Raw genomic sequence first — 13344 nt, 5'->3', positions numbered from 1 at the left:
AACAAAACATTTGTATCATGCACCCCTAACCAACCCTGGTCCTACTGGATACTGTGGCTACCCACAATATAATTTATTTAATGTTCTGAAAAAGTTCCAAAATTTTACTTGCAGCAACTGTAATGCCCCAAACAAACTTACTTGTGAAAGTTGATTTCTAATCCAAAAGTGATCCAAAGACAGTCAAAAAGGCCTCAAATCCAAATATCCAGCAGCACCCACAAAAAGTAATCCTTCCAGCTCCATATCCAAATGAAAGTGACCAGGAGATGGACAAAGCACTGGGAGGATCCTGCTGGACAGGAACAGGAAGTTGGAGACTGTGGGGCACTTCCTTCCTCCCCCCCCCCAAAATGGACTCCTTGCAAAAAAAAAGGCCATGCAAATGTCAACCTGAGGAGTGATTCTGATAAAAATCATAATTTTCTGAAGGTTTATCCTGTTTGCTGGTGATTTTCTTGTGCAAAATTGCAAAATCTCTATTTCGCAAGTGCGAGATTGTTCCTTTCCGCCGCAACTACGTGTTCGCAATTGCGAACTCTCGCGAGGTGTGCTGTGCAAGGTGGCAAGCCGCGAGTACGTATTCGCGGGCGCTAAACTCCCGCGGGAACACGCAGCAAGATCTAAAATGGCGCGTCACTCGCAAAGAAAAACAACTCGGCAAACGCTAAATGATGGAAAGTGAACGCCATGCACCACGCCGCGCGCCGCAACCAAGCAAAAAATCCGCCGCGAGCGGATTCACGGATTTTCGACAAATTCGCGAGAGTTCGCGGATTGCGAATTTGCCGAAAATCCGAAAAATCCGCGATCGGAGCGGATTTTACGCCCATGCTTACTGGTGACCTGCTCCAAGACTCGCGCCACATCCTCGCAGCATTGCACCAGCTGCAGCTGCATAGCTAGGTACCGACGTGAGAGCTGGGAGGTGGCATTACCAATGAAATAGTTCGAGCGCGTGTAGGCAGATAGCCGCGTAAGTAGCTGGCGGTGGCGGCGACGGGCGGTGTTGCGCTGCGAGATGATGGCCGCAGTGTTCGCCTCCATAGCAGTTGTCATCCGCTCTATCCTGTCCGACACATTTACGACATTGCGGCCAATGCTGTGTAGCTGGAGTTGCATTGCCCCTTGGCGTCGTGCCTGCAGTTGATGGATGCTCAGCATCCGGCGCTCTATGCTCTGCCCTGGCACGCGCACAGCCATCCCCCTCCTGCAGCTGCGTGCTGTGCTCTGCTGGCGAACCCTGCCATGCCTGCTGTGCTGCCTGGCCACAGTGGGTGTGCGCACTGTCTCCGCACTAGCAGCACCAGATGTTGAGGGTCCCGCTGGTGGTGGTGTTGTGGTTGACAATGGTGCAGCACCTGATGGTGCTGGCACAGATGGTGCTGGTCTGGCAGCAGGGATTGGTGCAGCACCTGATGGTGCTGGTCTGGCAGCAGGGATCGGTGCAGCGCCTGATGGTGCAGGATGTGTGGCTGTTGGCACCTCCTCTGCATCTTCTGGTGTCTCGTCTATGTGCAGCCTGTCGCTGTCGCTGCTGTTGTTGTCAGCGCCACCTGTGAGGGGAAGTGGACCTAGATTAATTGCATGTATCTGTCACACGTGCAGTTGCTACATGCATGCTGGCTGACATTCCCTGACTGGCTGTGGCATTGCGTACTTTGGGACATGTCTGGCTGCATTGGGGTTTTTGTACATTGTGGGCAGACTACATGTCCCACAATGTTTTTGGGCATGACCTAATGTGCATGGATTGCATGACTTGGGTTGATTATGGGAGGCTATAGGGTCATGGCCATTGTCAGGGGACAGGGTCGCAGTCGCATGCCACTTACCTTGGCTGTCTTGGGTGAGTCGGGATGAGTCCAGAGTGATGACCCCTATACACGCCTCTGGCTCAAGTGTGTCCTCCACACGGTCCTCCAAGGGGGTGTTGGGAGGGACTGTAGGATCTCCACCTCCAGTAGCCAGGGTCTCGCCCAGCCTCTCTGCCACCCTCTCCTTGGCACGACCTCGGAGGTCGTACCACCTCTTTTTTAGCTCCTCGAGCGACCTGTGTGTCACGCCCACAGCGTTGACTTTTGCGCCGATCCCCAGCCACAGTCGGAGTTTCTCCGCTTCAGGCACCCTCCTGGAGTCCTTTCCAATTAGTTTTGTGTAGTTTTCCACCACTCCCTCTATCAGGTGCTCCAACTCCTGCTCACTAAATTTGAGCTTCCGCTTGCGCCCGGTGTCACTGTGCCCTGGTGCTGCATCCTCTGCCATTGCTGCAGTCACAAAAGTGAGAATTTGTAAGTTTGGAGGTGTTGTGGAAGGAGCTCTGTGAGTTGCAGCCTCGAGATCTGCCTCACTGTTCTGTATGGGGGTGGGAACTGCCTGCTTCCTGGTTGTGATGTCATCACTGTGCTCGAAATGCGACTTCCCGTTTTTGCGATCTCGCTATTAGCGAGATCGCATTTAGCGAACTCGCTAATAGCGATATCGCAATTCCTACAAGGATTTTGACGGAAATAGCGATTTTCCAGCGATTTTTGAAATTCGCTAACGCTTTTTGCGGCCGCGTGCGAATCGCTTTATTTTCTTGCAGATTTTGATGAATGCCGGTCTGCGAATTCTAAATTGCGATTCGCTGTCAATCGCAATTTAGAATTCACAGAATTCGGTTTTCATGAATCAGGCCGTATGTCTTTCCCTCTGCTTCGACTCGGAGACGGGCCGGGAAGAGCATGGTGTACTTCAGGCCCTTGTCACGTAGTCTCTTTTTGACGTCTAGAAAGGAGCACTGTTGTTTTTGCACATCTTATGTAAAGTCTGGAAAGAAAGTGATTTCCAAATTATCCAACTTAATTGGTGGGGCAACTCTGGCAGCTTGCAGGATCATATCCCTATCCCTGAAATTCAGCAATCTGGCCAGAATCGGGCGGGGGGGGCTCCTGGCCTCGGACGGCACCCCGGCACCCTGTGAGCTCTTTCGATCACAAACAGGTTGGATAGGCCCTTTGGTTGCAGGTGTGTTGTGATTAGGGTTTCCACAAAAAGATCCGTGGCAGGCGCTTCTGATTTTTCTGGCACGCCTAGGATGCGTATATTATTGCTCCTCGTGCGCCCTTCATAATCGTCCAGCTTATTTTCAGTGAACTTACGAAACGCTTGGAGTTCTTGGATTTCGGTTTGTAATTGCGAGGTGTCTTCCACAAGGCTGGTTGTGGTAATTTACAGTTGTTTAACCTTTTCTCTGTGTTTTGTAAGGTCAGCTCTGATAAGCATCATTTCTGAGGAAAGGGTGTCCATCCGTTGCTCCATGGAGATGCGTACCCCATTTATGGCCTCCATTACATCTCTCAGTGTAAGGTCTGGAGAGTCATTTTCGTCACCTCCTTGTTGCCTTTCCCCTGCCAACTTGCGTTCGGGCAAGCCCGCTTTCAGGCAAGTGTAGCGGTCCAGCATGCTCTGTTGGGTTGATTTTGTGCCTTTTGCTCCAGACATAGTGAGGTCCGCAAGGTCACTGGGTCCAAGCTCCGTCATTGGTATTGCCACCACTTGTCCCAGGCTGGTCCCGCTTAGATCACTATTGGCGGGGAATGGGGAGGAAGGAGCGCACCCCTCTGGACTTCCGATCCTCAGATGATTTTTGCGTCTATGGGAACTCCTCGGTTTTAGCTGGGTCCTTTCAGAGCGACTGTGGAAGGCCAATCAATGGCGACTTACAAGGTATAAAGGCCTCTAACAGCACCAGGCCCAGAGGTACGTCATACTCATTTTGGATGCAGAGGGAGCCACCCTCCATCGGGGCACTTGCTGGCTGTCACAGCGCGGTAAGTGCAGGGTATGAGCGGGCCACTCAGTGTGTGGGGCCTTAGATGTTGGCACCGCAGTAGCCGCCAGTGTAGGCCCGTAGGATCAGTTCAATCAGGTCTTTGGGGGGGATTGCTTCACACCGGGCAATAATCAGGGCGCAACAACCCTTAGCCAGTCCCCTCATAAGTCTGCAGTTCTCGGCCCCCGCAGGTCTCCGTAGCTGTCAGTCCAGTCACTGTTGGGATCCTCGCTGCATACGCAGAGTTTTGGGCCATGCCACTCCTCGATATTTGGAGACCGACATCAGTAAGGCAGTAAGAGGCCAGGAACTGCGGGATCACGGAGTATCTTGGCTCACTCTGACTCGGCAATTTTAGATTTAGAGTATCTGGGGCCCCCGGGGGCGAGGAGTCATGCCGGCAGACACAATCACCTTCCCGGTCTGGTGGTCACGCAAGGCCCTGGCTCTCACGTCGGATGAAGCCTCAAATGTCTATGCCTGTAACTTCGGCTCTGGATGTCCGTTGTGCACAAAACCAGGGTCAATGTGCTCTGCTACACCTCCGGTTTGCGATTTTGGCCTCAGAGGTTAGTCAAATAGGTGGTATCGAGAGGGCGTCAAGGAGACACCTCAACTTTTGGCCATTTTGCTCAGCCGCATAGCCATGCCCCTGCTAATGGGTAATTTGATAGTACCCACAAAGTTCTGACCTCCCTAGATTGGTTACCCTCCTCATTCAACAATGTCCTTCTTACAGGATCTTCGATGGGAGTTCATTTTGCCCGATTGGTGCATCTTTAATGACAGCTGGTAGATTTGCAGCATGCTATAAGGTCAGCCAATGTAGCATATCTACATTACTTGACCCTGATGTAGCAGAGTTTGGTTACCCTTTCCTGGATTAACCATTAACTTCGGGCTTTGCACTTGTTGTGTTGTGCAGGATCTGTCATTTAATCTAATATTCCTTCATGTTAATATGCACAATGTCAGTGGACAAGTCTGCATCATCATTCAATCCTGAAATGTCTCAGGGGTTGATGCCTCACCCGCATCATCACAGTGAGCACAGTCAATGCCTGTACTATCAGCATCATTGCAACATCTGTGTCTTGAATGGTTTTGGTGCCAGGTCTTGTAAGGATGGTCTTGTAACTAATGGACTCCCTGAGCAGAAGCAGCTGGTCTGTTACCAGAGACCAAGGCGGTCTTCCACCCTCAACGAGGTGCGGAATCTTGAGATTGGTGGCTGGGAATCCACCAAATGCTCGTGAATGCTTCACTAAATGACCCCTTTGGGTTTATTTTTCAGGACCTCCTAGTAAAACGAACCTAACCTTGCCAATCAAATGCCAATACGAAGATGTAAGTCTGGTCATACTAGTCATTCTTTTTTACCACAATATGTAATCTGTAAAACGAGCTGCAGAAAAATACAAATCTACCCCGCAGTACTGGAACTTGGAGGGGTTGGGAGGTGGAATCCAAATCCACATATAGTGCAACATCTCTTTGAACAATCAAATATCTCCTTCTGATAGGAGACTATGGGCCATATGTATCAACATACCCTTTTTTTTTGCGATTCCTAAATATCGATTTTTAAGGAATCGCTATTTAGAAATCGCAAAATGGTATGTATGAAGAAATTCGCTATTTTTTAGCGATTCCTTAAAATTCCTTAATTGCGATTAGCAAATTGCTAATCGCAATTAAGGAATAATTTCCCATTCATTGCTATGGGCCAGGAGGCCCATAGGAATGAATGTGAAATTATTCTCAATTTGCGATTCGCAATTTGCTAATCGCAAATTGAGGATATTTTCAAGGGTGCAGGTGTGTCTCAAGAACACCCTGCAGCACCCCTGAAAATGACGTGTGGGCATATGGTGCACATACATGCCCTTAAGGGCATGTATGAGCGTCACATGGCACCTTTGGATTTTTAAAAAAAATGCTTTTTTAAAAGAATTCGCAACTTACCACCAACTAGAAGTTGGTGGTAATTTGCGATTCTTTATGGGCATTTTGGAATTTATTTTTCCTTGATACATTGCATTTAAGGAATCGCAAAATTTGCGATTCCTTAAATGCAATCGCAAAATAAGGAATGGCAAATTTTGCGATTCCTTATTTTGCACCCAAATTGTTTCATACACACCATTTAGCGAAAATGGGTTCGCAAACGCCGAAATTCTGCGAATTTCGGCGTTTGCGAACCCATTTGGCCTTGATACATATGGCCCTGAGTGAGGGTAGTTCATACTTTTATTTGCAAATATGGCTAACAGAAGCGTGTCCAAATTCTGATGCCATCGAATTATGCTACAGAGGCTATGGACATCGACACAGCTACCAAGAGCTATACCATCCTACACACTTGTGTGCTGGATGCCCCCACATGTTGAAATAATTAACTGCTTGCATTGATGCGCAGGCCCTGGCTTTGGTAGGCATATTTTTTTTGTTGAGGTTTAACGCGAACTCGACCCGAAGTTATCAGAGTGCTTGACATGAGCACCAGTTGTGTTACAGACCGACTCATGTATTTTGTTAGTCACAGGGATATTAAGTGATTTGCCCAGAATCACAGGATGTTGAGCGTTCCTGCCGAGACTCAAACCCGGTACCCCAGCTTCAAGGTCGACCGCTCTAGCCGTTAGTCCATATCCTCTACATATATGTACAAATTCCTAATTTTAGAACAAGACATTGGCCTCAGTAAAGTCCAATAACTCTTTTAGGTCTGAGAAGCACATACAGACCGTTCTGTTTTTCTGTCAAACATCGGGGATGATTTTTAAAAACATAAGCAGTGAATCTTATGAACAGCTGTTGAACTGACTATGAGAAACAGATGCTGCAGGTCAAGGGAATGTACCACCATCGTTCCCTCTGTGAGTCAGAACAAAGCAGCACAAATTGCACGACCTCAAAGTGGGTCCAATTCACAAGGTCAATGCACAAATGGCTTGCTTTATGAATCTAAACTTTGCACTCATAAGTCCCATGTACCCCTTCGGTCTCTATGTGACCCAACACATACTATTTGTTTATTTTCAGCATCTTCACGGCTGTATACTGTGATGCAAACCCTGCATGTATAACTCATTGTATCCTGAACATATAATGAAACATTTGGAGATATTGTAATTTTTTAAAACAAATATGCTTAGTATTTTGTTACTTTTCTCAAATGGACTCGTGCACATTCTGGAATTCAAACCAAGGACATGATGACCTGTATGCCTGGAGTCTGTGGATTCTGGACGGAATCACTGTTTATGGTGGACTGTCTTTTGATGACAGGTGTCAAATTCAACACTACATGGAACGTAGAAAAACTATACATTTCAGTTCAGTTCATTAAGTCTTTATTGCGATTTTTCATCATAAAAGACAAGTATCCAAAACATTTATACAGATTTCATCCACTTTAAAATGCACCATCATACTCAAGATCTAAAACTTAATACTATACCACATCAACAATGATTAATAAATAAATGTATATATATACATATAAAAAAGTTTCTTAAAAAGAATTAAATATATAACACAGCAAAAGACCTAGGGCCAGATGTAGGTGGCCAATTACCGGTCGGTAACGGCCGAATTCGGCCGTTACCGACCGGTAATTGGATTTTGAGATGTAGGGGGAAAAAACAGGCATTTTCGGTAATTTTACCGAATCGGTAAATATACCGGTCGGTAAAATTACCGAAAATGCATTTTCGGTATGTAGGTGCCAAGTTGCACATTGACACAGGGCTTTGAAAATCGGTATTTTACCATGCAATACAATTGCATGGTAAAATATGTACACCTGTGCTATGTGGCACACATACATGCCCTTAGGGCATGTATGTGTGCCACATGGCACACAAGCCTAAAACAGGGGTGCCAGAGGGTGTCAAAGTGACACCCCCTGCACCCTTGCTAAAATCGGTATTTACCGATTCTGTAATTACAGAATCGGTATTGCCCATTGATTCCTATGGGCTTCACAGCCCATAGGAATCAATAGGAAATACCGATTCGGTATTTCCAGATTCGGTAAATACCGAATCTTAACGATTCGGTATTTCCACATCTGGAAATACCTACATCTCCCCCCTTCATATTTACCACTTCTTAAATACCGAATCGGTAAAATTCGATATTTAAGAGGTGGTAAATATGAATTACCTACATCTGGCCCCTAATCTTTCAACAATTATTTACAAAGGTTGAATAATCTTCTAAAACAAAGTATTACTATTCCAACTCCATCCCCTGTTTAAAAGGACCCGTCTTTGATCATTACACAACTACTTCGCCCCCCCCCCCATTTTATAACGTAAGGCCCACGCCCAGCTCAAAAACTTTGTTACACCAATTACAACTAGGTCGGAAGTATCAGTTTTCAATAGTCTCCTTGCAACCATTGCCGATCTTGTGTTCATAGACAAACATACTGGTTTCAGCCAGATACTCCTCGGCTGATGGTAAGCAGGACATACAAATAAAAAATTATCAATATTTTCGCTGCGATCATGGTAAAATACACACTTATCACTACTAACAGGATTCCACTTGCTTATAAACCATCATAGGGGTAATGTGCCTATCACTGGCATAACGGAAAGTGAGAGGGCCTCCCTGCACAGTACTTAGAGGGGCCCCCTCCGGGCTCAATCAGGAGCCTTCCGGCCTCAGTGCAGTGCCGAGGGGGCCCCTTGGAGCTAGAGGCCCCACCACCGTGGGGGCTGCGTGGGCCTGTGTTAAGCCCCTGGTGCCTATCCTGAACTGGTGATACAGTTTACGGTCTTGAGGCTTCGTAATGAGATCCCAGTAACCTTCCAAGTACGATTCATCCTTTATCTCAAGGAAGTCCCTTGAGAGTGACTGCCTGATATGGGAGGAGAATCTCTTAATTTTGACCAACTCCCAGTATGCTGCTCTATAGGACCCTCTCAAGGGAAATTCCGCAGCCTCTGGGTGTTACCATAGATTCCTCATCCCCATATCAGTCAGCAGGGAACTAATTGCAGTCAATCATGGGATATTATGTGATCAACTCAGCCCCCTCACTTCCAGTAGGGCCTTAGCATACAGGGAAAGTTCCGGGATGATCCAAAGACGCCTCCAAAATGCCAGTGGTCTGTAGCGAGCTCCATCTTCAAGTGCGTATCAGCCAAGGTCGAGAAACAGTGGTATTAGGGGGAACGATTGCGGCAGACCTATTAACAATCTCATGAACTTATTTTCGGCTTTAAGAAAGTGGAGATAAATTACAAAACCCCCAGATTTCAGCACCATATATATCTTAACAATATGGGCAATAGGTTTAGTTAGAGACAACCTATGCTCCTTAACCAGGGCACCGGCCAGCTGGGTGTGCTTTAGCGCTAGCATTTCAACTTGGGGCTTCCAACTCAATTTATCATCAAATGTAACACCCAAGTAGGTAAAGACATCTGTTTGCTCCAGTAAGACACCATCCATATAAACGCTCGCTTTAACTGGCTTGGACCTATGGAGCACCATTAACTTTGTCTTCCCTACGTTGACCACAAGCTCATGTTCGCGGTAGAACACCTCAAAACGAGACAGTGCCAACTGCAGCCCCTGTCTCGTTTTGGATATAAGCAAGGTGTCGTCTGCGAGCATGAGCAGTGGGACTTTCATGCCAGCTAGCATTGGCGCATCAGTTGGATGGTTTGCGAAGTACTGGACCACCCCATTTATAAATAAGGAAAACAGGGTGGGAGCCAGCACGCACCCCTGGCGAACCCTTTTGCTGACATTAAACCTTTCTGTGGTCTCACCTGGTTTACCCCAACGAACCTGCGCATAAGTGTGTTCGTGTAGTTTGACCAGAATGGCAACCAAACATTGGGGCATCCCCATTTTCAATAGTGCCCTCCACAGTTTCTCCCTTGGAACGAGATCAAATGGGGATTTTAAATCCCCAAATGCAGCGAAAAGCAAGCCCCCACCTAAAGCCACCTCTTTCCAATAAATTAGCACAAATCTAAAGGCCTGATCAAGGGTTCCTGTATGAGACAGAAACCCTGCCTGTAAGGGTGTTAGAATGTCACCTTCGGTCATCCATCCCTGTACCCTCCCTAGTACTAATCTTGCTACTATCCTTTGAACAGCGTCGATAAGACTGATGGGTCTGTAGTTTGCAGGTGCAGAGCGATCCCGCTTCTTATAGATCGGTATGATCTCTGCACCAGACCAGGATGCTGTGAGCGGGGCACCACTAACTATGGTGTTTGCTAATAGCTTTATGTATGGGACCCACAGGTCTTGATTTTGTTTAAACAGATCTGCAGGGATGCAGTCTGGCCTCCGGGCCCTGCCACTCTGGACTATTTTCAACACAAACTCCACCTCTCTGCATGTAAACTTCAATGGTTCTTCAGATAAAATAAGAGGGGCTATTTCATCGCTTCTATTTTCTATCTTAAACTGAGCTTTAAAAAACGTCATCCATTGTTCAGGTTCGACATGATTACACAGGATCTGTTGCTGCGGACTAATCCCCCATTTGAGTAGTTGCTAAAACTGGGTGATGTTTCTCCCATTACATGCCTGTAACAGGTCCTTCCATCTTTCTTCGTCCCACTCTCTCTTAGCTAGTCTCTGTGAAGCTTTATAGATAGCTCTACACTGTTTGATGTCACCCTGTGACCTCGACCTAATGGCTTCCACAAGGGCTTTGTAAGTCTTTCTACAAGTGCTATTGTACCATGAACTTGGCTTCAGGGGTCTACTCTTTTTGCGGGAGTTTTCTTTAATGAAAAACTTGTTCAAACCCATAAAGAGTTCATTGTGGATACCCAATAGAGTGGCGTTTAACGCCTCCTGAGACTTATAATCAGAGAGTGTCATCAAGGAACCCCAGACCATGGCCCTAATCTGTGTAACGTTGCTATTATTATTGGCTACCCTTGCCCACCGAACCCTTCTTAGATCATTGGCAATAGTTACAGTTTCAAAGGTTATTTCGTCTACCCTCGGTAAGAAGCTACAAAAGCTTCTATCATTAATTTGTAAAACCAGAGGGTTGTGATCACTTTCTGGCCTCGTCTGAACCTCCATATCTAGAACTGATGGCCATAGTTCCACATTGACAAGAATGTAATCTATACGACTACCAGTTCTTCCATTGTCAAATGTCTTTGCACCCTGCCTATCAGACTGCGTCCTCCCATTAGGCGCCCTCAGGCCCCTTTCCAAGCAGAGCCCCTTCAATTGGAGGGCGGCCTCAGACCATTTCCTTATTGGTTGGAGATCCAAATGAGGGATGCCCCATAATGCATCCACATCTTCACTCAGCCTTCCATCATCGAAATCCAGGGGTTCGAACAAGTATTGAAATCCCCAGCAATGATCAGGTTGCTAGGGTTTACATCAGAAATCAAATGACTTTCAAGAATAGTAATGATGTTTGAACTCCTGCCACCCGGTTGACCCCACAAATAAACATTAAATATTGTTATGTCTAGCCCTTTAGATGAACTGACCCGTATGTCCATTATATCCGGGCTATCAATAAATAGCTCATCCACCCTTATCCCCTCTATTTGTCTCACCCAACAAGTCAACCCACCAACTGGACGACCCCTCGGACCCCTGGTCGCTGCTTTAAAAAAAATAAAATGGCCTAAGTGAAAGACTCCTTCTACAGACCATGTCTCTTGGAAAGCCCACACATCAGTAGACACTTCTGCAGGAGTTACCAATAACCCGTATATATACTACTGTGAGTGTACAGATCGATGTTCCTGGCAGTAGCATAACAAGGTATATTTATCTATCTGTGTACGGTAAATGGTAATACTGGAAATATGTAATCAACAAGCATTGGCATAGCCAATAGGTCTCGCCTTTGTGACATTATAAGTGTTTAGCCATGCAACAGTTGATGTTGCACCAAGGATATTGTGCTGCAAATTAAATACTGATAAGGTCCCAAAGGCGAGACCTATTGGCTATGCCAATGCTTGTTTCTGTTGCAAATGACAACAATTGACCAAAATTGTGACCAAGGAAAAATTACATTGACACTATATTGGCTACAGACAGCCGCAGATTTCGTCTGCTCCTGTCAGCTATGACCGGCTCACCCAGACAAGTGGAGCATATATGGTATAAGTAAAGCAACACTGAGTGACTGGAGTTTTCCTGTCCCATACAAACTACAAACCCACACAGCACACAAATACGTGGAAAATCAGCTTTGCTTATAAACTCAGATTCTTAGGCACATTTAAAAAAAATCAATTGCTTTCATGAACTCCCAGTTTCTGGACATTAGGTTTTTTTGCTCTCAAGTGATGCCTCTTTGATGAGCTATGAAAAATCACTGTAAACCACAGTTCGATTGCTGGCTTTGGGTATCGTAGGCTTTGGAGAAAACTACAAACACTATGCCAGTCTCCTACAGGAATTGTGTTTTGGAAAAAATTATATATTATTTCTCATAGTCTGCCTTCTCAGCAAAAATAATTATGTTTGGAAGTTGTGCTCTAGGAAGGAGAGATACACTTTTATCAGTGCTCAATTTATAAAAAAAAGTGAAGTATCAGTGTCCAATGTATTACACACTGATACATTGCAGCTGACACAACCCTCAAATACACTAAGGGCCCGATTCACAAAAGTAATCTGAGACAAAATCCTAACTTTACAACTTTTGGTATTCACAAAAGGCATTTAGTAGTAGTAAAGTTAGGATTCCCTAAATAGTTAAATGCACCATCAAAGAACTTTGATTAAAAATACAAATACAGTGCAACCATATGGTGGTTTCTCATAAATATATGTTGATGTTAAAAAATAAATGCTGGTGCTGAGCACAGTCAAACACCTACACAAATTAAGCACTGCCCTTTTTGGAGTTTTCCTTAACCAACGAAAAAATCCAAATAGTGCTTGGCTCTATGCTGCTGCAGAGACACATGTATGTGCCACAGCAAAATGCCATGTTCAGAATGGATTTTTTTGTAGGCTCTTGCTGCTGCAGATACCCACTTTACTCTCACAGGATAGGTAAGTGGAGTCAAGCGATACGCAGAGTGTGATAGGGTGCCTTGTCTTACAAAACTGGGATGTGAAAGCAACAAAGTATCAGTATACTGTTCTGATGTGTGAACATCCCAGAGAAACTATTCCTAGCTGTGTGCAGGTCCCCTAAGAAGCATGAGCTTGTACGAACAGTTGCCTCACTCACCCGAAGCTGACATGCTTCATCATAGGGCAGGGCTCCTCGCCTGGTTATTGAGTCTGAGGGTGTACTATATGTCTCCACATTCAGACTGTTGATCAAATATCAATCCTTGCAGCGGAGGTTTCTTTTCTGTTCTTCATCTAAGCCACCTGAAAGGGTTGCTCCATGGGGGCATTCACTGGCTAGCAAAAAGCCCTCTGTGCTTCAAATACACAAACCCTCCATCTCTGATTAAAGACATAGAACAATTAGTGGAATAAACTAAGAATAGGGAGTGCCACTTCCTCCATAGTAAAGTTGGAGCTCTCATCTTTACTGACAA

The sequence above is a fragment of the Lissotriton helveticus genome, chromosome 1_1, assembly GCF_964261635.1.
Source record: "Lissotriton helveticus chromosome 1_1, aLisHel1.1, whole genome shotgun sequence".
Classification (NCBI taxonomy): Eukaryota; Metazoa; Chordata; class Amphibia; order Caudata; family Salamandridae; genus Lissotriton; species Lissotriton helveticus.
The sequence above is the reverse complement of the archived record's forward strand: the minus strand, read 5'-3'. Positions refer to the sequence as shown.